This window comes from Somniosus microcephalus, chromosome 16, assembly GCF_052327205.1.
Source record: "Somniosus microcephalus isolate GS21.2 chromosome 16, FLI_Smic_1.0, whole genome shotgun sequence".
Classification (NCBI taxonomy): Eukaryota; Metazoa; Chordata; class Chondrichthyes; order Squaliformes; family Somniosidae; genus Somniosus; species Somniosus microcephalus.
In genome coordinates, this window is record NC_141002.1 from 73,172,977 (window position 1) to 73,197,100 (window position 24,124).

General features: G+C 45.2%; 1 protein-coding gene across 4 annotated transcripts in view; it reads left to right on the forward strand.

The window, feature by feature from the left end:
- Positions 1 to 3,184, forward strand: part of LOC147106278 (small integral membrane protein 29-like) — an 88,158-nt gene extending 84,974 nt beyond the window's left edge. For all 4 annotated transcript variants that reach the window (XM_086009254.1, XM_086009257.1, XM_086009255.1 and 1 more), the window contains one exon: positions 2,050 to 3,184. The gene's annotated coding sequence lies outside the window, so the exon portion shown is untranslated. The remainder of the gene's footprint in view (positions 1 to 2,049) is intronic.
- The last annotated feature ends 20,940 nt before the right edge of the window (positions 3,185 to 24,124 follow it).

The window sequence follows — 24,124 nt, forward strand, 5'->3', positions numbered from 1 at the left end:
TCAAGCTGTTCTTCTGGTAAACTGTTGTGCTAAAGTGCAGGGGAGGCATCAACCGAAGTTTGCAATGGCTGTTGGGCCAAGGCTCTGCCAGGGTAACGGGCCCGTACAATAGGACTGCTGATGGTAGAATTGTAGCTGGGTTTCTGTCAGAGGTACATAACAATGGTTGAGCTGCAGTTTGTGCATGCTGTTGCAGCAAAGTTTGGGAGAGGTGATGCGAGAAGTTTGCAGTTGGGCAAAGAGGCATGCAAGTCTTTGGATTGAGGTTGGGAATACTTGTGGGTAAAATTAGACAGGGCAGTGGGAACGAAGTTCAACAGGGCTTTCAGGTTGAAGCGGAGTGGCTCCATGATTCGACTATGTCAGTTGGCAACACTAGGTTAAAGTGGGGTTCATTAATTATTTTTGTGGCTGGGATGGACAGCATAAAAGGGATGAAAGTCATCTTTATCACGATGTGCGCTATGCTCCAGCAATCGCATTGGTGCAAAGCCACACAGTAGCGAATGTTAGGAGTTGCAGTGAAAGTTCAAATAACATAAGTCAATTGACAGTCATAGAACGTTAGTTCAGAGTCCGATTTAATTTAATGAGCCACATTTCATTACAACAGCGACTACACTTCAAATGTACTTCATTGACTGTAAAGCACTTTGGGACATTCTTTCTTTAATGTAACCCTCACTGAGCTACACTCAGTACCATTAGAATGTTGCAACCACACACCATTTTTAATATATATTAGATCGTCTGCAGTTGATTACTGGGAAAGTGAATGTACAGTCCACAGATGGTGATTTTTCTACTGATATGCCTGTGGATTCTGTTATCACATTGTAGTTGCTTTACCAGCTTGTTCAGCACCCTTTTGTAAGCTATAGCTTAGTTGGTGATCACAACCAGAATGGCATTAGGGCTACTACATTGGTTTAAGTACCCCTGGGCTCGGGAGGGGTGGTTTAAGTACCCCTGGGCTCGGGAGGGGAGGTATCAGCTAAGCTTCTTGCTCCTGATTGTTGTCACATGACCTTTGCTGGATAGTACGTATGTATGAACATCATGTGAGAATAGGATTGGACTCAGCAGTATTATCCCATTGTCTAGACTAATGCATAAAGATTAACTACTTCCGCAAAATTCAGAGGGAACCTTATCCCAACATTGGTCATCACCTTCAGGAGAAAAGGAGGTACAGCTGACAGGATTTTTTAAAACCTTTTTGTGGGGCATTTTTTTCAGGATTGTCTTGCTTTGGGAGTTTTTATGGTTGATGATAATCCTAAAGTCTGACATGACAATTTGGTGCTTTCCTTCAGTAACATATGTTGTCAGATACTGTGTAATTTGATCTATGAAGAAGTGTTTTAAAGGATGTGGTTGTTTTAAGGATATACTCACATGACCTAATTAAAGCCAGATCAATAACAAAATATGATTTGCTTTTAATCAGTGCATTTGAAAACACTCATTCTGATGTACATCATGGGTTCATCTTCTGGTCATAAGAGGCTGTTATGGTGACTCATAAGGTTTTTAGATTCTATTTACATATATGTTTTTGCATATTGCAATATATTGCATGCTAGATGACACATCCAAAGTAAAAACATTTTTTAAATTAAAAATGTAAATGACAAGCTCATCCAATGAATAGCTGAGCCATACATTCAAGCTGCTATCTGTACTGAATTACCTGATTTCAACTGGGGGGAAATGGGGATGCTACCATTGGCCTCAGCACCACTGCATTGGCATGGAAAAATAAGCTCCCTGATCCAGCGCGCCCCCCCCCCCCCCCCCCCCCCAAAAAAAAAGTGGAAGTTCTTGTGTGGATGTCAGGTGGGCTCAGCAGTGATGCTTCTTCTGCAGTCAAATAATTTGGCAACACTCATGCCTAGACTTGCACATGAATAGTAAGCACTTTGTGTAGCACAAGAGGTTGACTGGCAGCTATGAAACCATTTCTTAATGTAAATAGTAGTGTCACATCTACCTAAGATGGAAAAGTATGTGTGTGTGATATTGTAATATATTTATTTTATTCCACAGGTGCACTAAATGCGAAAGTATTTGAACACCGAGCATGTGGACTTTATTGATGGTGTCGCTACATAGACAAATGAGAGGTTACCTCATGGTAGAATTGAACAGCTAAAAGAATAACTTTTTACAACTATTTTTGAACTAATTGTCAGATTGTGGCACTGTATTTGTTGCAAAGCTGGATCTTTCAACTATATATTTGTGTATTGAAATTGACTACAAATGAACTGAAGAAATGGAGGTTAATTGTTAGATTTTGTTTTTTTTTGTGTATTTGTGTTTGAATATGTGTGCATTTTTGTTGAATTCAGGAAGCGTTTTTTGGCAATGTTTGATGAAAAGTTCTCTAGATCGAGTGGAGTGTCTAGTGACATATCGTGAAGCCACGTGGGGTACAATTACCTTCAATCAATGTTCCCATTGATCTGCATAGATCTGAAGCTGCCAATACTAACAAATTTGGTGTTCCGATTAAGTATTTATTCACCAGTAAGCGGTTTCTAAATCTACATGCCTACGAAATTGAAACAGGGCAAACAAATGAGCAAGCAATATGAGTGCAAATAGAAACGGAATTGTTTTGTGAGACAGATTGTCATAGCTTCAGGGCCACATGTGGCCCAAGATCATAGTTTGGATATGCCATTTATTACTGATATCTAACTTCATTCTATAAATCCTTTGCCCCTTCTATCAAAGTGCATGTATTACAAATTTCAGAAGAACATGAATGCACTGTCCTTCTGTCAACTCCCTCTAATGAGATTAACAAGCGCATTAAAATCATGCCACTCCACTTTTGAATTAATGAACTTTTGATCATGTATTCGTAATCTCACTAAACGTGCCTTAGTGCAGAAGAGATTTTGCATGCCTCAGTGTGGTCTAACTTGCATGGGGATAGAAAGTGTTCTAAACGCCACGTAAATATAATAAAGACTGAGATGAAGCATGTTATTGGATCATATTAAAATGCTTTCCTGAACACTTATAGTAATATAAACAAAAAATACATTGGATGTAGGGTGGTGCTTGGGGTGTTCAATCATACTTGGTAGCTATTATTGCTAAACTCTAATTGCACACTCTAGTTGTATCACTTATTACCACATTGAATGCAATAAACATCTCTTTTAAGTCACTTCTTGTGGTTTTATATGTTAATAATAGCAATGAGTTTGAATAGAAATGGTTATATTGGGGGTAATTTTCACCTTGACCGTTTGAGCTGTAAACAGGCTCGAGGGGCTGAATGGCCTATTCCTATGTTCCTAGTTATTTGATCTCAGCCAAGGTTAGAAATAGGGCATAAACAGAAAACGCTGGAAAAACTCAGCAGGCCAGGCAGCATCCGTGGAGAGAGAAACAGAGTTAACGTTTCAGGTCGAAGACCTTTCGTCAGAACTGGAAACAAGCAGGAACTGGAACAGATTTTAAAGCTAGTTTAGGGGCTGGGAAAAGGGAGGGGGGATGAAAGAACAAAAGGGAAGGTCAGTGATAGGATAGAAAGCAGGAGAGATTAAGAGACATTGAGAGACATTAAGAGATATTCAAGGCAAGAGGAGGTGGTAATGGGACAGGTTTTTTATCCACACTTTTTGTTAGGCCTTTTTTTTCTTCTCTCCCACGTGGCAGCTGTCCTTCATTCTGCCAGCGCAATTCACACTTCATCTAGAGCCATCCTTTATTCCTTAACCTGTCCCATTACCACCTCCTCTTGCCTTGAGTATCTCTCAATGTCTCTTAATCTCTCCTGCTTTCTATCCTATCACAGACCTTCCCTTTTGTTCTTTCACCCCCCCCCCTTTTCCCAGCCCCTAAACTTGCTTTAAAATCTATTCCATTTCCTGCTTTTTTCCAGTTCTGACGAAAGGTCTTCGACCTGAAACGTTAACTCTGTTTCTCTCTCCACGGATGCTGCCTGGCCTGCTGAGTATTTCCAGCGTTTTCTGTTGTTATTTTGGATTTCCAGCATCCGCCGTATTTTGCTATTGTATTAGAAATAGGGCACTACAGTTTAACTCTGCTCCCTAGGCTAGAAAAGGAATAAATCAGCCAGGGTCCCTGCTGGAAAATACATGTGTGTGGACATCTGGTAAGTACAGGATTCAGCTTGGATGTAATACACCAATAGTCTTCCTATAATCACTGTTATGACCACTTTGACTAGGTACTGGAGGGTATCCAATGTCCACAGAACAATCCACAGGATCCAAAGATATTCAGCCTGACATCCGCACAAATATGGTGTATGTTACCATATATAAGGTACGCCATATGAATTGCAAGGCTCAGAAAATGGCCAACAGTGGAACTTTTTAATTCTTATGTCTGCATTGGCAATGAAAATCACAATAAATACTTGAAAGCACTGGCTCACACTAAAGTCACGTGTTCAAGAGAGAAGAGGAGAAAATTGAGGGGTGGGGGCTTACCCAACCTGACAAATAATAACCGCCCCCACCCTCCCCTTTCTGGGGTTTTCAGAAATCTCTAATATGTTCGCATAGAGTTGCCTACAATAATTGTACATTCTTGCAGTTGTGCAGAGTTGAACGTAGGAGTAATAGAAGGTGACTGTTTGTTTTATCGAGTTTGGTGCCTGTGTTGGCTCATTTAAATCTCTTACCCCAGAAGCATGTACATTTACTGCCTACTCGGTCATTAATCTGACCATTGTAATTTTGAATATTTTAATTGAATTCTAGCTGTCCGTCTTAGTACAGCATTTGCACACAATCCTGTTTATCTGATTTTACTGGCTTAATGGTGTTACACAATTTATGATGAGCTAATAATACTGTAGGTAAGGCCTGATGAATTGGAACTCTTTGAAATACCTTTAGATCTGGATTATCCATTAAACAGTTCCTACATTCTGAAATTAAATGTTCTAAAGATAATGACATGGTTTGGTTTAGGTCTCTGAGGTAAAGATCTGTTCTTTCCGAATGTTAAGGACCATACTTGGTTGATATGTCTAAGTTCTTAAAATAGTTTCCTGAAAAAGCTTGTATCATGACCCTCTGATCCTTCTGGTATGCCAAATACCTGCAAGTTGTATCCTCTACTCTTTCCAGGTCATTCAATTTAGTAGCTACCCTAGTTTTTCCTCCTCAGCAAGGTATTCCACAGTGGCCCCCAGCTCAGTAATTCACTGGTCATGCACAGTTAAGGTTTCCTCCACTCCTATAAATCTTTGCTGGGTCTGTGTCAGAGTGACAGTAAGAACTTTCACATCAGCTCCCAAAATGCTAACAGCACTCAAAATCTGCCTTAGGGATAGCATCTCCCTGGTGCACGCCCCCATGTCTGAGTTTGACTGCTAATCCATACTAACGGAGATGGCATTCAGCCAAGTGGGTAGAAACACGGTTGAGACTACATCATGCTGAGTATTCTGAGTACTGTTTTTATGCTGGCTGTGCTCTGATCTGTGGGAATTACCTCTTTTTCATTGAGTAAGCATCTTTGCTATGATTTGTACACTCATGTAAACATCAGGAAAGGTAGTTACTTGTGAAAACTAGCAATTCAGTGGCCTGGAATACAAAAAGCCTTTGCAAATGTCCATGCCAAATCACATCACCACTAGAAGTCCTTCAAAGAATTATTCAAGGGTAGAGAGGTGCTGTAGTGAGTTGGAGCACCAATGTAGTGTGTCAACGAAGGGGGGAGGTGTACCAGTGATTCCTTATGTAGTGTGTTATTGATCTCTCAGTTGTCTTTATGGAAATGTACTGAGTGGAGGACAAGTGCTCCTTCTAAAGGAACAGATGGTTGGACATAGCATTATCTCAGATAGTGGTTGGGAGACCGCAGAGCTTTGACTATTATAAAATGTCTATAAAACAGCTAAATATTAACCTTTAACAGTGTGAAGGACCTTCCTATTCTCAAGGCTCAGGCTGTTACGTGAGCTTGAAGACAATGACACTTTTATTGTTCAGTTTTGTGAAGGGTATAGTGGGTTACCATGCCATCCTTTTTCCTCTGTTTAATTAAAATCTAGACTGGACTGATGTGACGTTAGATTTTTTTTGCTGACTATAATAAATTTGCCTAGTCTCCACCTAGTTCCTTAGGGGTTTAATTAAAATAATATACAGTCTCAATGAATCTACTAGGTGGAATGCTAGTTATCCTGGTGTAGACTTTGCAGTTTGTTCTTGTGTGTTTCATAATTGTGTAGAATTGTTGAGAATTCCAGGGCTTAGAGCCCAGGCAGCTGAAGGCACAGCAAAGCGATTAAAGCAGGGGATGTGCAAGAGGCCAGAATTGGAGGAGCACAGAGTGTGGTAATGCTGGAGAAGGTTACAGAGATAGGGAGGGGCAAGACCATGGGGGGATTTGAAAACAAGGATGAGAATTTTAAAATGAGGTGTTGCTGAACCAGGAGCCAACGTAGGTCAGCGCGCACAGGGGTGATGGGTGATTTAGGTCAGCGCGCACAGGGGTGATGGGTGATTTAGGTCAGCGCGCACAGGGGTGATGGGTGATTTAGGTCAGCGCGCACAGGGGTGATGGGTGATTTAGGTCAGCGCGCACAGGGGTGATGGGTGATTTAGGTCAGCGCGCACAGGGGTGATGGGTGATTTAGGTCAGCGCGCACAGGGGTGATGGGTGATTTAGGTCAGCGCGTACAGGGGTGATGGGTGATTTAGGTCAGCGCGCACAGGGGTGATGGGTGATCGGAACTTGTTGCGAGTTAGGACATGGGCAGCAGAGTTTTGGATGAGCTCAAGTTGGGAGGCCAGCCAGGAGAGAGTTGCAATAGTCAAGCCTAGAGATAGCAAAGGCATGGATGAGGGTTTCAGCAGCAGATGAGCTGAAGCATGGGCGAACATGGGCAATATTATGGAGCTGGAAGTAGGCGGTCTTGGGGATGGCGTGAATAGGTGGTCGGACGCTCATCTCAAGATCAAATAGGACGGCAAGTTATCAAATGGTCTGGTACAGCCTCAGACAGTGACCTAGGAAAGGGATGGAGTTTGTGACGGGGCCCGAAGACAATAGCTGACTGTCTAAGTCAGACAAACCAAAAGGATGGCTAGTGTGATAAAGTAAATCAACACTGCTGCAGAAAGGGAGTGGTTCGCTGATGATAGGGTTAAGGCACATAGCGGGGGGCTATATACAGCATCTAACTTGTCTGTAAGGATTGATGCTGATATTGAGAGCTCAAATCAGGGAAAGGTCCATGCCTCAGCACTAACATCCCATAATAAAACCAGACATACCACCCATCATTGGATTTGGATACGACAAGGGCACACCCAGCCCAGTAGGCCCTGCAAAGTCCTCCTCACTAACATCTGGGGACATGCCAAAATTGGGAGAGCTGTCACACAAACTAGTCAAGCAATAGCCTGACAATCATACCTTTCAGCCAACATCCCAGACTCCTCCATCGCCATCCCTGGGTATCTCCTGGCCCACCGGCAGGACAGACCCACCAGAGGTGGCGGCACAGTGGTAAACAGTTGGGAGGAAGGGGCCCTGGGAGTCCTCAACATTGGCTCTGGACCCCATGCTGTCTCATGGCGTCCGGTCAAACAAGGGCAAGAAAACCTTCTACCGTCCTCCCTCAGCTGATGAATCAGTTCTCCTCCATGTTGAACACCACTTGGAAGAAGCACTGAGGGTAGCAAGGGCACAGAATGTACTCTGGGTGAGGATTTCGATGTCCATCACCGAGTGGTTCGGTAGCACCACTACTGACCGAACTGGCCACGTCCCGAAGGAAATCACTGCCAGACTGGGCTTGCAGCAAGTGGTGAGAGAACTAACACGAGGGAAAAACCTACTTGACTTCGTCTTCACCATTCTACCTGTCACAGATACATCTGTCCATGACATTATTGGTAAGAGTGACCACCGCAGAGTCCTTGTGGAGACGAAGTCCCGTCTTTACACTGATGACACCCTCCATCATATGGTGTGGTACTGCACCGTGCTAAATGGGATAGATTCAGAACCAATCTAGCAGCTCATAATTGGGCATCCATGTGGCACTGTGGGCCATCAGCAGCAGCAGAATTGTATTCCACCACAATCTGTAATCTTATGGCCTGGCATCAAATCAAATCAACTTTTATTGTCATTGTTAGTGCACAAGTGCAGTACAACGCAATGTAGGCTTGCGGCTCCCGAGAGTGTACAATTTGGATTAGGACACTTAAACATTTCAACATACATTTGTACATATATATTAGCATAAATATGACCATAATAAAGTGCATCGGCAGATGTGCAGGCTTTAGTGTTTATTTGTGGAGTTCAGTAGGATGACAGCCCTGGGAAAGAAGCTGTTCCTAAATCTGGTCGTATGGGTGCGAATGCATCTGTAGCGTCTTCCAGATGGTAGGAGGGCGAACAGACTGTGGCTGGGGTGGGTAGGGTCTTTGATGATGGACCGTGCCCTCCGTAGGCAGCGTTTCTGATATATATGTTCTATGGTCGGTAGCCGGGTGCCGGTGATGCGTTGGGCAGTTTTGACTACCCGCTGCAGGGCTTTCCGGTCATGGGAGCTACAGCTGCTGTACCATACCGTGATACAGTTTGTCAGGATGCTCTCTATAGTGCAGCGGTAGAAGTTAGAGAGGATCGGGGGTGACAGATTATATCCCTTCAGCCTCCTCAAGAAATATAGGCGCTGCTGGGCCTTCTTCACCAGAGAGGAGGTGTTGAGGGACCAGGAGAGGTCTTCCATGATGTGGACTCCGAGGAACTTAAAGCTGGCCACCCTTTCCACCTCCGCCCCATTGATGTGGATGGGGGTGTGACTTCCGCCTTTGGACTTCCTGAAGTCCACGATTATTTCCTTTGTTTTCTTGGTGTTAAGGGCCAGGTTGTTGTCGGCGCACCACTTCACGAGATGCTGGACCTCCTCCCTGTAGGCTGACTCATCGTTGTTGGTGATCTGGCCTACTACCGTGGTGTCATCTGCGAACTTGATGATGGTGTTGGAACCATTAACAGCCACGCAGTCGTGGGTGAAGAGGGAGTAAAGGAGGGGGCTCAGCACACATCCTTGTGGGGCCCCCGTGTTCAGGGTCGGGGGGGGGGGGGAGGTGTGGTTACCTAATTTGACAGACTGGGGTCTGTTTGTTAGGAAGTCAAGGGTCCAGTTGCAGAGGGAAGTGTTCAGGCCAAGAGTTTGGAGTTTGGTGGCCAGCTTGTTGGGGACGATAGTGTTGAATGCTGAGCTGTAGTCTATAAACAACATTCTGATATAGGTCTCCTTACCATCTAGGTGATTCAGTGCCGAGTGTAGAGCAGTTGTGATTGCATCCTCCGTTGATCTGTTTGCCCGATAGGCAAACTGGTGTTGGTCAAGGGAGGCAGGAACACTGGCTTTGATGTGGGCTAAGACCAGTCTCTCGAAACACTTCATTATGATGGGTGTGAGTGCGACAGGTCGATAGTCGTTCAGACACATCACAGCCGCTTGTTTAGGCACAGGAATGATGGTGGCGGTCTTGAAGCATGTAGGGACTACTGCCTGGGCCAATGACAGGTTGAAGATGGCGGTGAAGACATCAGCCAGCTGATCAGCACATTCCTTGAGTACCCGTCCAGGGATGCTATCCGGTCCAGTAGCCTTTCGTGTGTTCACTCTGCGTAGAGCGCCCCTTACGTCGGAGGTCGACAGAGTGAGCACCTGGTCATCCGGGGGTGGCAAGGCTTTGGTAGCCGGCTCCTTGTCCCTGTCGAAGCGAGCGTAGAAGTTGTTAAGCTCCTCCGGAAGGGAGGCGTCGCTGACCGGGGGACTGGTGTTTTTGCCCTTGTAGTCAGTGATCGACTGGATGCCTTGCCACATGCGCCGGGGGTCCGAGTTGTTGCGGAAGTGATCCTCTATCCGCAGTGTCTGTTTCCATTTGGCAGTCCTGATACCCTTTTTTAGGTTGGTCCTAGCTGCTCTGTAAGCCGCCGCGTCGCCAGATTTAAATGCTGCGTCGCGTGCTTTCAACAGTGAGCGGACCTCTCCGTTCATCCAGGGTTTCTGGTTGGGGTATGACTGATATTTTTGTGGGTCGTGACGACCTCGACGCAGCTGTTGATGTAGAATAGCACGGTGGATGCGTATTCCTCGATGTCATTGTGGGCAAACATGCCCCAATCAGTGCGTTCAAAGCAATCCTGAAGCTCCGATACTGCCCCCTCTGGCCATACTTTCACTGCTCTCATTGATGTTCTCTCTCTTTTGATGAGCGGTTTGTATGCCGGGGCTAGAAACAGGGAGAGGTGGTCAGACTTCCCAAGGTGGGGGCAGGGAATGGCCTTGTAAGCGTCTACAATGCTCGTGTAGACTTGATCCAGTGTGTTCTCCCCTCTTGTGGGGCAGGAGACATTCTGGTGGAATTTCGGTAGTACAGTTTTTAGGTTTGTGTGATTGAAGTCCCCCGCGACGATAAAAGCTCCGTCTGGGTGCGCAGTTTGTTGTTCGCTGATGGCCCTGTAGAGGTCCTTCAGTGCTAGTTTGGCATTAGCGTGTGGTGGGATGTAGACCGCAGTGATGATAACATTCGTGAATTCCCGAGGCAGGTAGAAGGGTCTGCACCTTACCATGAGGAATTCCAAATCAGCCGAGCAGGATCTATCAATTATATCACTGTTGGTGCACCAGGCATTGTTGGTGCAAATGCACAAACCGCCTCCCTTGCTCTTACCGGAGTCTGCAGTTCTGTCGGCGCGGAAGACCGTGCGTCCTTCTAGTTGTATGGTGGTGTCAGGGATGCCATTGTTCAGCCAGGCATATCCCTCACTTTACTATTACCATCAAACCAGGTGGCCAACCGTGGTTCAATGAAGAGTGTAGAAGAGCATGCCAGGAGCAGCACTACACGTACCTAAAAATGAGGTGCTAACCTAGTGAAGCTACAACACTGGACTACATCCATGCTAAACAGCGGAAGCAGCATGCTATAGACAAAGCTAAGCAATCCCACAACCAACAGACGAGCATTAGTAACAAAATAGACGAGTTAATGGCACAAATAACTACATATGGGTATGATCTTGTGGCCATTACAGAAACATGGCTGCAAGGTGACAATGCCTGGGAATTAAACATACCAGGTTATTTAACGATCAGGAAGGACAGGCAGGAAGGAAGGGGAGGTGGGGTGGCTATGTTAATAAAGGAAGGAATCACTGTAATACAGAGAAATGATATTGGGTCAAAAGATCAGGATAATGAAACAGTTTGGGTGGAGGTAAGGAATAATAAGGGGAAAAAAACACTAGTGGGCGTAGTCTATAGGCCTCCGAACAGTTGCAACTCGGTTGGACGGAGTATCAATCAGGAAATAGTTGAGGCTTGTAATAAGGGAACATCTATAATTATGGGGGATTTTAACTATCATATTAATTGGACAAATCAAACTGGGCAGGGCTGCCTTGAGGATGAGTTCATTGAGTATTAGGGATGGGTTTCTTGAACAGTATGTAACTGAACCGACCAGGGGACAAGCAACCTTAGATCTGGTCCTGTGTAACGAGACAGGATTAATTAAAAATGTGCTAGTAAAGGATCCCCTTGGAATGAGTGACCATAACATGGTTGAATTCCATATTCAATTAGAGGGTGAGAAGGTTGGATCTCAAACAAGCATGCTAAGCTTGAATAAAGGAGACTATGAAGGTATGAGAGCGGAATTGAGTAGAGTGGATTGGGAAAATAGATTAAAGGGTAAGACGATACATGATCAGTGGTGTACATTTATGGAGTTATTTTACAACTTCCAAAAAATATATATTCCACTGAAAAGAAAAGGGTGTAAAAGAAAAGACAGCCATCCGTGGCTAAGTAAAGAAATTAAGGATAGTATTCGACTAAAAACAAGGGCATATAAGGTAGCCAAATCTAGTGGGAGGATAGAGGATTGGGAAAACTTTAAAAGACAGCAAAAAATAACAAAAAGATTAAGAAAGGGAAGATAGATTATGAAAGTAAATTAGCAAAAAATATAAAAACAGATAGTAAGAGTTTTTATAGTTATTTAAAAAGAAAAAGGGTGGCTAAAGTAAATGTTGGTCCCTTAGAGGATGAGACCGAGAAATTAATGGTGGGAAATATGGAGATGGCAAAAACACTGAATGAATATTTTGTATCAGTCTTTACAGTAGAGGACACTAAGAATATCCCAACACTGGACAAACAGGGGGCTATGGGGGGGAGGAGCTAAACACGATCAAAATCACTAAGGAAGTGGTACTCGGTAAAATAATGGGACTCGAGGCGGATAAATCACCTGGACCCGATGGCTTACATCCTAGGGTCTTGAGGGAAGTGGCGGTAGGGATTGTGGATGCATTGGTAATAATTTTCCAAAACTCCCTGGACTCAGCAAAGGTCCCGGCAGACTGGAAAACTGCTAATGTAACACCCTTATTTAAAAAGGGCAGTAGACAGAAGGCTGGAAACTATAGACCGGTTAGCCTAACATCTGTGGTAGGTAAAATGTTGGAGTCCATTATTAAGGTGACAGTAACAGGACATTTGGATAATCATAATTTAATAGGACAAAGTCAGCATGGTTTTATGAAGGGGAAGTCATGTTTGACAAATTTGCTGGAGTTCTTTGAGGAAGTAACATATAGGGTGGATAAAGGGGAACCAATGGACGTAGTGTATTTAGACTTCCAAAAGGCATTTGACAAGGTGCCACACAAAAGATTATTGCTTAAGATAAAAAATCACGGGATTGGGGGTAATATTCCGGCATGGATAGAGGATTGGCTATCTAACAGAAGGCAGAGAGTTGGGATAAATGGTTCATTCTCAGACTGGCAATCAGTAACTAGTGGTGTTCCGCAGGGGTCAGTGCTGGGTCCCCAACTCTTTACAATCTATATTAACGATTTGGAGGAGGGGACCGAGTGTAACATATCAAAGTTTGCAGATGATACTAAGATGGGAGGGAAAGTAATGAGTGGGGAGGACATAAAAAACCTGCAAGGGGACATAGACAGGCTAAGTAAATGGGCAGAGATTTGGCAGATGGAATACAATACTGGAAAGTGTGAGGTTATGCACTTTGGCAGGAAAAATCGTAGAGCAAATTATTATCTTAATGGCAAGAAACTGGAAAGTACTGAAGTACAAAGGGATCTGGGGGTCCTGGTGCACGAAACTCAAAAGGTTAGTATGCAGGTGCAGCAAGTGATTAAGGCGGCCAATGGAATGTTGGCTTTCATTGCTAGGGGGATAGAATATAAAAATAGGGAGGTATTGCTTCAGTTGTACAAGGTATTGGTGAGACCGCACCTGGAATACTGCATACAGTTTTGGTGTCCATACTTAAGAAAAGACATACTTGCTCTCGAGTCAGTACAAAGAAGGTTCACTCAGTTAATCCCGGGGATGAGGGGATGGACATATGAGGAGAGGTTGAGTAGATTGGGACTCTACTCATTGGAGTTCAGAAGAATGAGAGGCGATCTTATTGAAACATATAAGATTGTGAAGGGGTTGGATCGGGTGGATGCGGGGAGGATGTTCCCGATGATGGGTGAAACTAGAACTGGGGGGCATAGTCTTAGAATAAGGGGCTGCTCTTTCAAAACTGAGATGAGGAGGAACTACTTCACTCAGAGGGTGGTAGGTCCATGGAATATGCTGCCCCAAAAAGCTGTAGAAGCTACATCATTACATAAATTTAAAACAGAAAGAGACAGTTTCCTAGAAGTAAAGGGAATTAAGGGTTACGGGGAGCGGGCAGGAATTTGGACATGAGTCTAGGTTCGGATCGGACATGGCCCTGTGGGTAGCGGAGCGGGCCCAGGGGCCGTGTAACCTGATCCTGCTCCTATTTCATGTGTCTAATTCTGTTAGATTCAGGAGATAGTTCTGTGATAGTAGATTGGCGGTTAGGATCAGATCAGCCATGATCTTATTGAATGGCGGAGCAGGCTCGAGGGGCCGATTGGCCTACTCCTGCTCCTATTTCTTATGTTCTTATCAGATCAAAGCTCTACAGTGCTGCCACATCCAGTCGTGAATAGTGGTGGACAATTAAACAACTAACAGGAGGAAGAGCCTCCATGAACACCCCAATCCTCATTGATGGCAGAGGCCCGCATGTGAGTGCAAAAGACAAGGCTGAAGCGTTTGCAACCATCTTCAGCCAGAAGTGTCAAGTGGATGATCCATCTCGGCCTCTTCCCGATAGCCCTACTAGTCCAGTACAGCTACAACACTGACATCTACACAACAAAGTGGAAAATTACCCAGATATATCCTATCCACAAAAAGCAGAAGAAATCCAATCCAGCCAGTTTCTGCCCTATCAGCCTACTCTCAATCATCAGCAACAAAGTGATAGAAGGTGTCGTCGACAGTGCTATCAAGTGGCACAAACTCAACAACAACTTACTAACTGATGTCCAGTTTAGGTTCCGCCAGGATCACTCGGTTCCATTACAGCCTTAGTCCAAACATGGACAAAAGAGCTGAATTCGAGAGCTGAGGTGAGAGTGACTGCCCTCGACATCAAGGCAGCATTTGACTGAGTGTGGCAGCGAGGAGCCCTAGTAAAATTTAATTCATTGGGGATCAGGAGGAAAATGCTTCACGGGCTGGAGTCATACCCAGCACTAAAGAAGATGGTTGTGGTTGTTGGAGGTTAGTCATCTCAGCCCCAGGACATCGCTGCAGAAGTTCCTCAGGGCAGTGTCCTAGGCCCAAACATCTTCAGCTGTTTCAGTTATGATGGAGGGAAGGTCATAAAGGTCAGAAGTGGGGATGTTTGGTGATGATTGCAGAGTGTTTAGTTCCATTTGCAACTCCTCAGATAATCACAATAGCAAAATACTGCGGATGCTGGAACTCCGAAATAACAGAAAATGCTGGAAAAACTCAGCAGGCCAGGCAACGTCCGTGGAGAGAGAAATAAAGTCAACATTCCAGGTCGAAACCCTTCGTCAGGCCCCTCAGATAATCAAGCAGTCGGTACCCATATGCAGCAAGACATGGTCAATATCCAGGCTTGGGCTGATAAGTGGCAAATAACATTTGTGCCACAAGTACCAGGCACAATGACCATCTCCAACAAGAGAGAGTCTAACCACCTCCCCATGACATTCAATGGCATTACCATTGTTGCATCGCCCACCACAACATCCTGGAGGTGTCACCATTGACCAGAAACTTAACTGGACCAGCCACATTGTGGCTACAAGAGCAGGTCAGCGGCTGGGTATTCTGTGGCGAGTGAATCACCTCTCCCCAAAGCCTTTCTACCACCTACAAGGATGGGTGCAGCTCCCACAACATGCGAGGCTCAACACCATCCAGGACAAAGCAATCCGCTTGATCGCCACCTCATTCACTCCCTCCATCACCGGCACAACGTGGCTGCAGTGTGTACTATCTACAAGATGCACTGCAGCAATTCGCCAAGGCTTCTTTGGCAGCACTTCCCAAACCCACAACATCTACCACCTCGACGGACAAAAGCAGCAGGTGCATGGGAACACCACCACCTCCAAGTTCCCCTCCAAGTCGCACACCATCCTGACTTGGAAATATATTGGTGTTCCTTCATCGTCGCTGGGTCAAAATCCTGGAACTCCCTCCCTAACAGCACAATGCGAGTAACTTCAACACGCGGACTGCAGCGGTTCAAGGCGGTGGCTCACTACCACCTTCGAGGGCAATAAAAACTGTCCCACAGCGACACCCACATCCTGTGAATGAATAAATAAAAACCTTGGTGAGCACAAAACTTCAGTAAAGAAAAACAGCATTGCACTATTTACTTCACTCACTCAGAACAGGAGGGAGTCCTAGGGAGGAATACTATGTGGTTGGCATATTCTACTCTGAGTATCCGTGCATGGTTTATCAGTTTTCTTTTTATTTCTTGTTACAGAAAAAATTTAGAAATTAGTCATCAAATTTTCCTCACTTTCTGATTTTACATATGGCGCATGTAGGAATAAAAATCATTGAAGTTTCTCAATTGTTTAGCTTTCTCACAATTTTAACTATTTACCAGTAGAGATCTGGCTGAAATATGGTGAGATTGTCCCATATAGTGCTTTGGTTTCTGAATTTTCTCAACCAGTGGGATAAGTCTTCACTCACCCCCTCCCAGAAGGAACAACTGAGATATAGAATACACTAGAGCCTGCAAACTGTTATTGGCAGTATCAGTCGATAAATGTTTAACACACTCTCATTGGCCCGGATTTTGCGTTATGAATAACAGCTGCGCATGCGTGGTATCTTTTCCAGCAGCAGCAGCTGGCGAGTGGCCTGCGCGGGACCTCCCAATTGATGCACAGCCGTGCACCTTAGGGGGAACATTGGTGATAAGTCTTGATCACTGCCAAACAACCTCTCCGGCACTGAAAATTTACTTTTACAAGTGTGGAGCCTCAGCCCTTCAGAATGTAATTATTGTTGGAGATTTTTAAAAAATGTTTACATTTTCTTTCTCTTTTATTGCTCTTCGCCGCTGACCGCAAAATCCAGGCCAATATTTCTACATTCCCTTTCTGAGGAAGCATTAAATCCTGCTCTACCCCTCCATGGGTGACCAAACATAATAGAGGCTCCCTTGTTAAAAAAAATCATGGATGTGAACCTCCATCTTACACATGTTTTGATATTGGAAATTTAAAGCTATATTGTTGAAATGGCAAGCAGTGGCATTATATACACCAGGCTCCTTTACAAGACTACTTATACTATAATTACTTGCCCTGGGAACTTGTTTTTGACTAACCCAAAAGTTTAATCCATCTGTAAGTAGTCAGCCCATACTTAACTTTTCCATCCTGCACAAGGGCACATGGTCATCAGAAATTTCTTCTCCTAAGACTAACATTCCTGGGTATAAAAAGAGCAGCTAATTAGGGAATCTAATTTGGTAGCAGGAATCTATACTTGTTGCAGTTTACAATAACCATGTTTAACAGGTGGCTGCATAAAACCCATATCCAGCAGCTTTTTCACTACCATCACAGATTCTGCAAACTGTTTTCTATTTCTATCTTGCAACCTTAAAATTCCAACTGTATGTATTTTTAAATGAAACATTACAGTTGAAGGGGGGGGGGGAGCATTACATTTAAAACAAAGCTCCAATCATAATGCAAATCAGTCCTCTTATCTTTCAGGAGGACACGAACAACACGATTAGTGTAGGCAACTACTCTCTTCTGTGTAATCATTGTTGCTTCAACCCCTCCAAAAACACTTACGCCTTCAAAATGGATGCAATTTCAAACATTTTATCTTCAACTTGGGTGGGGGGAGGATTGCTGCAATTGATTGTACAAGTGATTTTATTTCCATGTGTAAAAACAGGGGCCTAGGATTATCACTATTGCACTGGAAAAAGGAAGTAGGCCTATTCAGCCCCCCACCATTGACCTGACTGTATCGTCAGCCTTGGCGTCATTAACATACAGTAGGCGAGCTCGCCCGCCCGCCTCTGTTGGGAAGCTGCACCAGTTTTACCACAGAAGTGACCCTGCAGCAGTGAACAAAGTTGGTGTATGTACTGCCTGCAAATATAAATAAAAATTTTATCAAGATATTCTTACCTGGCGAGAACTGTGCAGTACTGTGCTCCAAAAGCACTTGCAAAGGGCCCTCTTCCAGCTCTCTCCATGCCAGCCTCTGAACATTGGAGACATAGGAACAGGAGTAGGCCATTTAGCCCCTCAAACCTGTTCTGCCATTCAGTTAAGATCATGGCTGATCTGTACCTCAACTCTATTTTCCTGCCTTTGTTCCATATCTCTTGATACCATACCCACAAAAATCTATCTATCTCAATCTTGAAAATTTCAATTGTCCCAACATCCACAGCATTTTGGGGGAGTGAGTTCCAGATTTTTACGACACTTTGTGTAGAAAAACTGTTCCCTGATTTCACCTCTAAATGTTCTAGTTCTTATTTTAAGATTATGCCCTCTTGTACTAGATTCTAACATTAGGGGAAATAGTTTTCCTGTATCTACCCTTCCTGTATCGACCCTATCCTTTAGGTCATGTCTATTTGCAACACCAAATTTCTGATTGAACATAAGAAGTAGGAGCAGGAGTAGGCCATACGGCCCCTTGGGCCTGCTCCGCCATTCAATAGGATCATGGCTGATCCGAACCTAGACTCACGTCCACTTCCCTGCCCGCTCCCCGTAACACCTAATTCCCTTATCAGCTAGGAAACTGTCTATCTCCGTTTTAAATTTATTTAATGTCACAGCTTCCAGAGCTCTCTCTGAGGTAGCAAATTCCATAGATTTACAACCTTCTGAGTAAAGAAGTTTCTCCTCATCTCAGTTTTGAAAGGGCAGCCACTTATTCTAAGATTATGCCCCCTAGTTCTAGTCTCACCCATCAGTGGAAACATCCTCACTGCATCCACCCGATCAAGCCCCCTCACAATCTTTTATGTTTCGATAAGATCGCTTCTCATTCTTCTGAATTCCAATGAGTAGATGCCCAACCTACTCAACCTTTCCTCATAAGTCAATTGGTCCCCTTGGAGGACAAGACACACCCACCAGTTTGTCTGGAGGACAAGACACACCCACCAGTTTGTTTGTGTAGTGTCCCCGTATCAATAACACACGGACTGCAGGAGAACAATAATAACAGGTGTTTACTGAACAGAGGGTATGCTGAAACTGAAAGTACAGAAGCCTGCTATGGCCTTATATACAGGTGTGGTCACTGCCGGTACTACAGTATAAAATCAGTTCTCTCTTAAAGGTACATACACAACAATTCCTCCCCTTTTAGCTAAACAGTACATAACATTCATTTAACAATTAAATAATAACTAATTACAATTACAATTTTCTCTGTACTATATACATCAACTGAAGTAATCATTTATAAATTCAGTCTTTGAGGAGGCTTCCTGATCCTGACTGGATAGCGCCTTTCTCGAGTATCCTGTTCTTGCGGCGGAGTCGATTCTGGCTCATTGTGATTGGTTGGTTCGTCAGCTTCCAATACCACTGATTCTGAGGTAGACGCAATCTGTACTTCAGGCTCATTACCAGGTGCACATGCTTGTGGTATAGGTTTGGCTTGTTCCTGTGACTCTAGAATCTGGTCAGCATGGCGTCTCACGATGCTCTCTCCAACGTCCACTGTGTACATTAGTGGTCCCTGCTGTGTGCATATCGTTCCTGGCTGCCATTTTTCTGTTTGGTAGTCGCGGGCCAAGACTGGTTGCCCTATCTTGAAGCTCCTGGTTGGCTTCTCATTGATGTGCTGCAATTGCTTATCCTCAACATCTCGTCTTATCTTTGGTTTGAGCAAATCCAGGCGACATCTTAGCCTTCGGTTGAAGAACATTATGGCTGGAGCTTGGTTGGTGACTGCATGTGTCGCATTCCGGTAAGCAAACAAGAAATCATCCACCTTGTGTTGTAGTGGTATGTCGTCGTTATACATCGCCTTTATTGCCTTTTTAAAGGTCTGAACAAACCTCTCAGCCAATCCATTTGTGGCTGGATGATATGGGGCAGATGTGTAATGTTTTACCCCATTATTCCTCAGAAACCTCCGGAAATTCTCGGACACAAACTGTGGTCCATTGTCAGAGCAAATCTGTTCTGGCAAGCCATTCCTGGCGAAGATGGTCCGTAGGACTGCAATAGTTTTCTCTGTGGTGGTGGAGGACATTTTGATGACTTCTGGCCATTTCGAATGGGCATCCACAGCGATTAAAAAGATTGAGTCCATAAATGGACCAGCAAAATCAATGTGTACCCGTTGCCATGGAGATGAGGGCCACTCCCATGGGTGTAGCGGGGCCTGTGGTGGAGCGTTTTGGACCTTCTGGCATCCTGTGCATCTCTTGGTCATATCCTCGATTTCTTTATCGATTCCTGGCCACCACACAAACGCCCTGCCGAGGCTCTTCATTTTTACCCCTCCCAGATGACCCTCATGAAGCTCATTTAGCACTCTATCTCTCAACTTGGGTGGAATTACCACTCGGGATCCACACATCAAGGTCCCCCGGCACACTGACAGCTGTTCTCTCCTTGGCAAGAATGCTGGCAACAGTGAGTCGCCATGTGCTGGCCATCCCTTCACCGTCAAATCATAGACCCGAGAGTGTGTCGGGTCATTTCGGGTTTCCTTCTCTATACTTGAGTTTGTAACAGGTAGACATTCGACTATGGACGAATAGAATATCTCAACAGGGTCCACTGCAGGTGCTTCCTCCACCGTAGGCAACGGTAGGCGCGGCAGCCCATCAGCGTTTCCATGCTGTTTCGTACCCTTGTACTCTATGTTGTACTGATGTGCCCCTAGAAAAAGGGACCATCTTTGCAGCCGTTGCGCCGTCATCACCGGAACGCCCTTCTTTGGGTTAAAAATGGAGACCAGAGGCTGATGATCAGTCAGTAGGGTGAATTTCTGCCCGTGCAGATAGTGATTGAACTTCTTCACCCCCACACCAGGCTGAGGGCCTCCCTGTCAATCTGGGCGTAGTTACGCTCAGCTGAGGTTAACGAGCGCGACGCAAAGGCTATTGGCCTCTCTGAACCATCAAGGAATTTGTGTGGCAGCACCGCTCCAATGCCGTAGGGAGACGCATCACATGCCAACCGAATCAGTAGTGTTAGATTGTAGTGGGCCAATACTTCTTTTGAAGTGATTAGGCATTTACATTTTTGAAAGGCACGCTTACACTCATCACTCCATTTCCATGTTACTCCAGTTTGCAGCAGGGCGTTCAGTGGGTGCAGAATTGTAGATAAATTCGGCAAGAACTTATGGTAGTAGTTCACCAACCCAAGGAACGACCTCAGTTGCGACACATTTTCCGGTGCTGGAGCCTTGACTACTGCCTTAATCTTGTCTGGGGACTTATGTAACCCCTCCTCATCAATCATGTGGCCACAATATGAGATTTGTCTCCTGAAAAACTCGCATTTTGGGCGGTTGGCTCGTAGCCCATATTCTTGTAATCTAGTGAGCACCTGCTCCAGGTTGGCAAGGTGTTCACTGTCATTTTCGCCCATAACCAGGATGTCGTCCAAATAACACTGGGTCCCCGGGATCCCTTGCAGGACTTGTTCCATCGCCCTCTGCCAAATAGCCGGGGCTGATGCTACCCCGAATACCAGTCGGTTGTACTGGTAAAGACCTTTGTGAGTGTTTATCGTGAGGTATTTCCTAGATGCTTCTTCCACCTCCATTTGTAGATACGCTTGGGCCAGATCAATCTTCGTAAAGTGTTTCCCTCCAGATAGTGAGCTGAAAATATCTTCTATCTGTGGAAGTGGATATTGTACTGTGTGCAGGACTGGGTTCACAGTTACCTTAAAGTCCCCACAGATGCAAACCTTCTTCGGCTCCCCAGGCGTGCTGCTCAATGATTTCTTCATTACAGGAACGATGGGTGTGGCCCACTCGCTCCAGTCCACCTTGGACAGCACACCCGAATGCTCCAGACTCTCCAGCTCTGCTTCAATGGCTGGGCGGATCGCGTACAGTACCGGTCTGGCCTTAAAAAAATTTGGGTTTGCGTTATCTTCGATTTTTATCGTTGCTGTTACTCCTTTTAGAGTCCCAAGTCCTTGTTGGAACACCTCTTTCGCGTCAGTTAGAATTTTTGACAGTCGTCTAGGTATGACGTCGTCATCCTTTTTGTCAGCCACAGTTAGCGCCTGAATGGAATGCCAATCCAATTGTATTTTTTGGATCCATTCACGTCCCAATAATGGTGGTCCTCCATCTTGTAGTATATATAGATACAGTTTCTGTGTTTCCTTGTCGTTGTATTTAACTGGCACCCTTATTTTTCCTCTGGGGTAGACTTTTTGCCCCGTGTATGTCTTCAATACAATGGACGTGTCCTTCAAGGGTATGTGTGAGAATAGCCGCTCATAGTCTCGTCGATTCATGACAGTTAGGGCTGATCCTGTATCCAATTCCATCTTTACTTGGGAGCCTGCTATCATGAGGGTGACCCAAATGGTTCGGTGATCCTCCTTTGCGATCACGTTGTGTAACTTTAGACAACTTAGTCTCCTGCTTCCGGAGTCATTATCACTCGCCTAATCTTCTGAACTACTGTCTGTCATTTTTTTTACTTTCTTGTACTTTTCCTTAGTAGTTCTTTTAGTGTTGGTTTTCTTTCCCGACCTGCAGACTCTTGCTATGTGTCCCACTTTCCCACATTGCCTGCATACTTTGTCCTTAAACCAGCAGTCCTTCTGATCATGGGTTGTTCTGCTGCAGCGATAGCACTTTTCTGCTCCATATGCCATTTCGTTAGCGCTATATTCTTGTGGTTTCTGTTGTATTTCCACAGCTCCCCGTGCTGCTGCTTCGTAGGATACTGCCACGCTGAAAGCCTGTTCTAGCGTTGGGTCCTTTTCCGAAAGTAGTCGTTTCTGGGTTCCTTCACTCTGGAGCCTGCAGACAAACTTATCCCTTAAGGTATCTGCCAGTCCTGCTCCGAAACTGGCAGTGCTTCGATAACTTGCGTAGTTCCGTAAGATAGTCAGCATTGCTCTCATCTTTGTGCTGGTTTCTTTTATGGAACTTGAATCTTTCTGCTATCAGCAGCGGTGTAGGGTTTAGGTGTTCCTGTAAGATATTAACAATCTCTTCAAAACTTTTCTCCATTGGTTTAGCTGGGGTAATTAAATTCCGCAATAGGCCGTACATTCTCGCGCCCATCAAATTTAATAATACCGACGCCTTCTTTCCATCGGCCACCTCATTGGCCTTGCAGTACACTTCAATTCTTTCCACATACGTGGTCGAGTCTTCTATTTTGTTGTCGAAAGCAGTGATACTGCCCCTCTTCGGCATCTTGGGTGGTTTAAAATGGCGCCTCACACGCTTTTCCTTCTTCCCTAATGGAATAAATTGGCGCCTCCCGCGCTTTTCCTTCTTCCCCTTGCTGCCAGCGCTGCTCCTAGCGTTCTAAAGGGTAATGGCGGCGCCCCGCGGCTTCGGCGCGTCTCTCTTTTCCTTCCCCTCATTTTATTTTCTCTACGCTGCCCAGTTCTTGAGCACCGACCGCGCCCTGTGCGCTCCACCCTCTCTCTCTTTTCCTCCCGACAACGCTGCATGGCCCCTTTGCAGAGCCGCTCGATCGAGCTCGAGCCCGCCGCAGTCCGGAAGGGTCAGCGCACTACCTGCTACCAGCACGATTTGCTGGAACACTTTGACTGGGGAGCCAAGCCCAGCTCTCCACAGCCTCCCCTGCGATTCTCCGAACTCCGATGGATCACTGGGCGGTTGCCCGCGGTCGACGCCCGTTGCTCTGACTTCGACCTCCAAGAAGCTTCTTTTCAGGGAAGGATCCCCGTGAGGTGATGCAGTACTGCAGGTGAGTTCGAACCTGCTCGTCGCCAGTGTAGTGTCCGTGTATCAATAACACACGGACTGCAGGAGAACAATAATAACAGGTGTTTACTGAACAGAGGGTATGCTGAAACTGAAAGTACAGAAGCCTGCTACGGCCTTATATACAGGTGTGGTCACTGCCGGTACTACAGTATAAAATCAGTTCTCTCTTAAAAGGTACATACACAACAGTTTGGAATGTGTAATTTGATCTTGCCTGCTGGACTGAGTTCTGACGAAAGGTCATCGACCTGAAATGTTAACTCTGTTTCTCTCTTCCCAGATGCTGCCTGATCAGCTGAGTATCTCTAGCATTTTCTGTTTTTATTTCAGATTTCCAGCATCTGCAGTATTTTCTTTTTGTATTGGAATAGTCCAGCAAATAACACATAAATGTAATGTTATGCACGTTGTAGGACCAACACACAATACCTGCTAATTTTTTAAAATTCATTTATTTATTGCCCATCCCTAGCTGCCCTTGAGAGAGTGTTAGTGAGTTGCCTTCTTGAACCACTGCGGTCTGGGGGGTGAGGGGGAGGAGAGGGAGAACGTGGTGCAGGTGAAAAGGGGGTGGAAGAACGTGACCCAGACCTAACGGAAGGAGGAAGAACGTGATCTATCTTCCCATCTTCATCACGTTCTCGCTCTCATTTCCCCCCTCTCTTTTAGACCTGGATCACGTTCTTTACCCCCACCCCCTCCCCATTGTGCTCCCCCCAACAAGTTCCT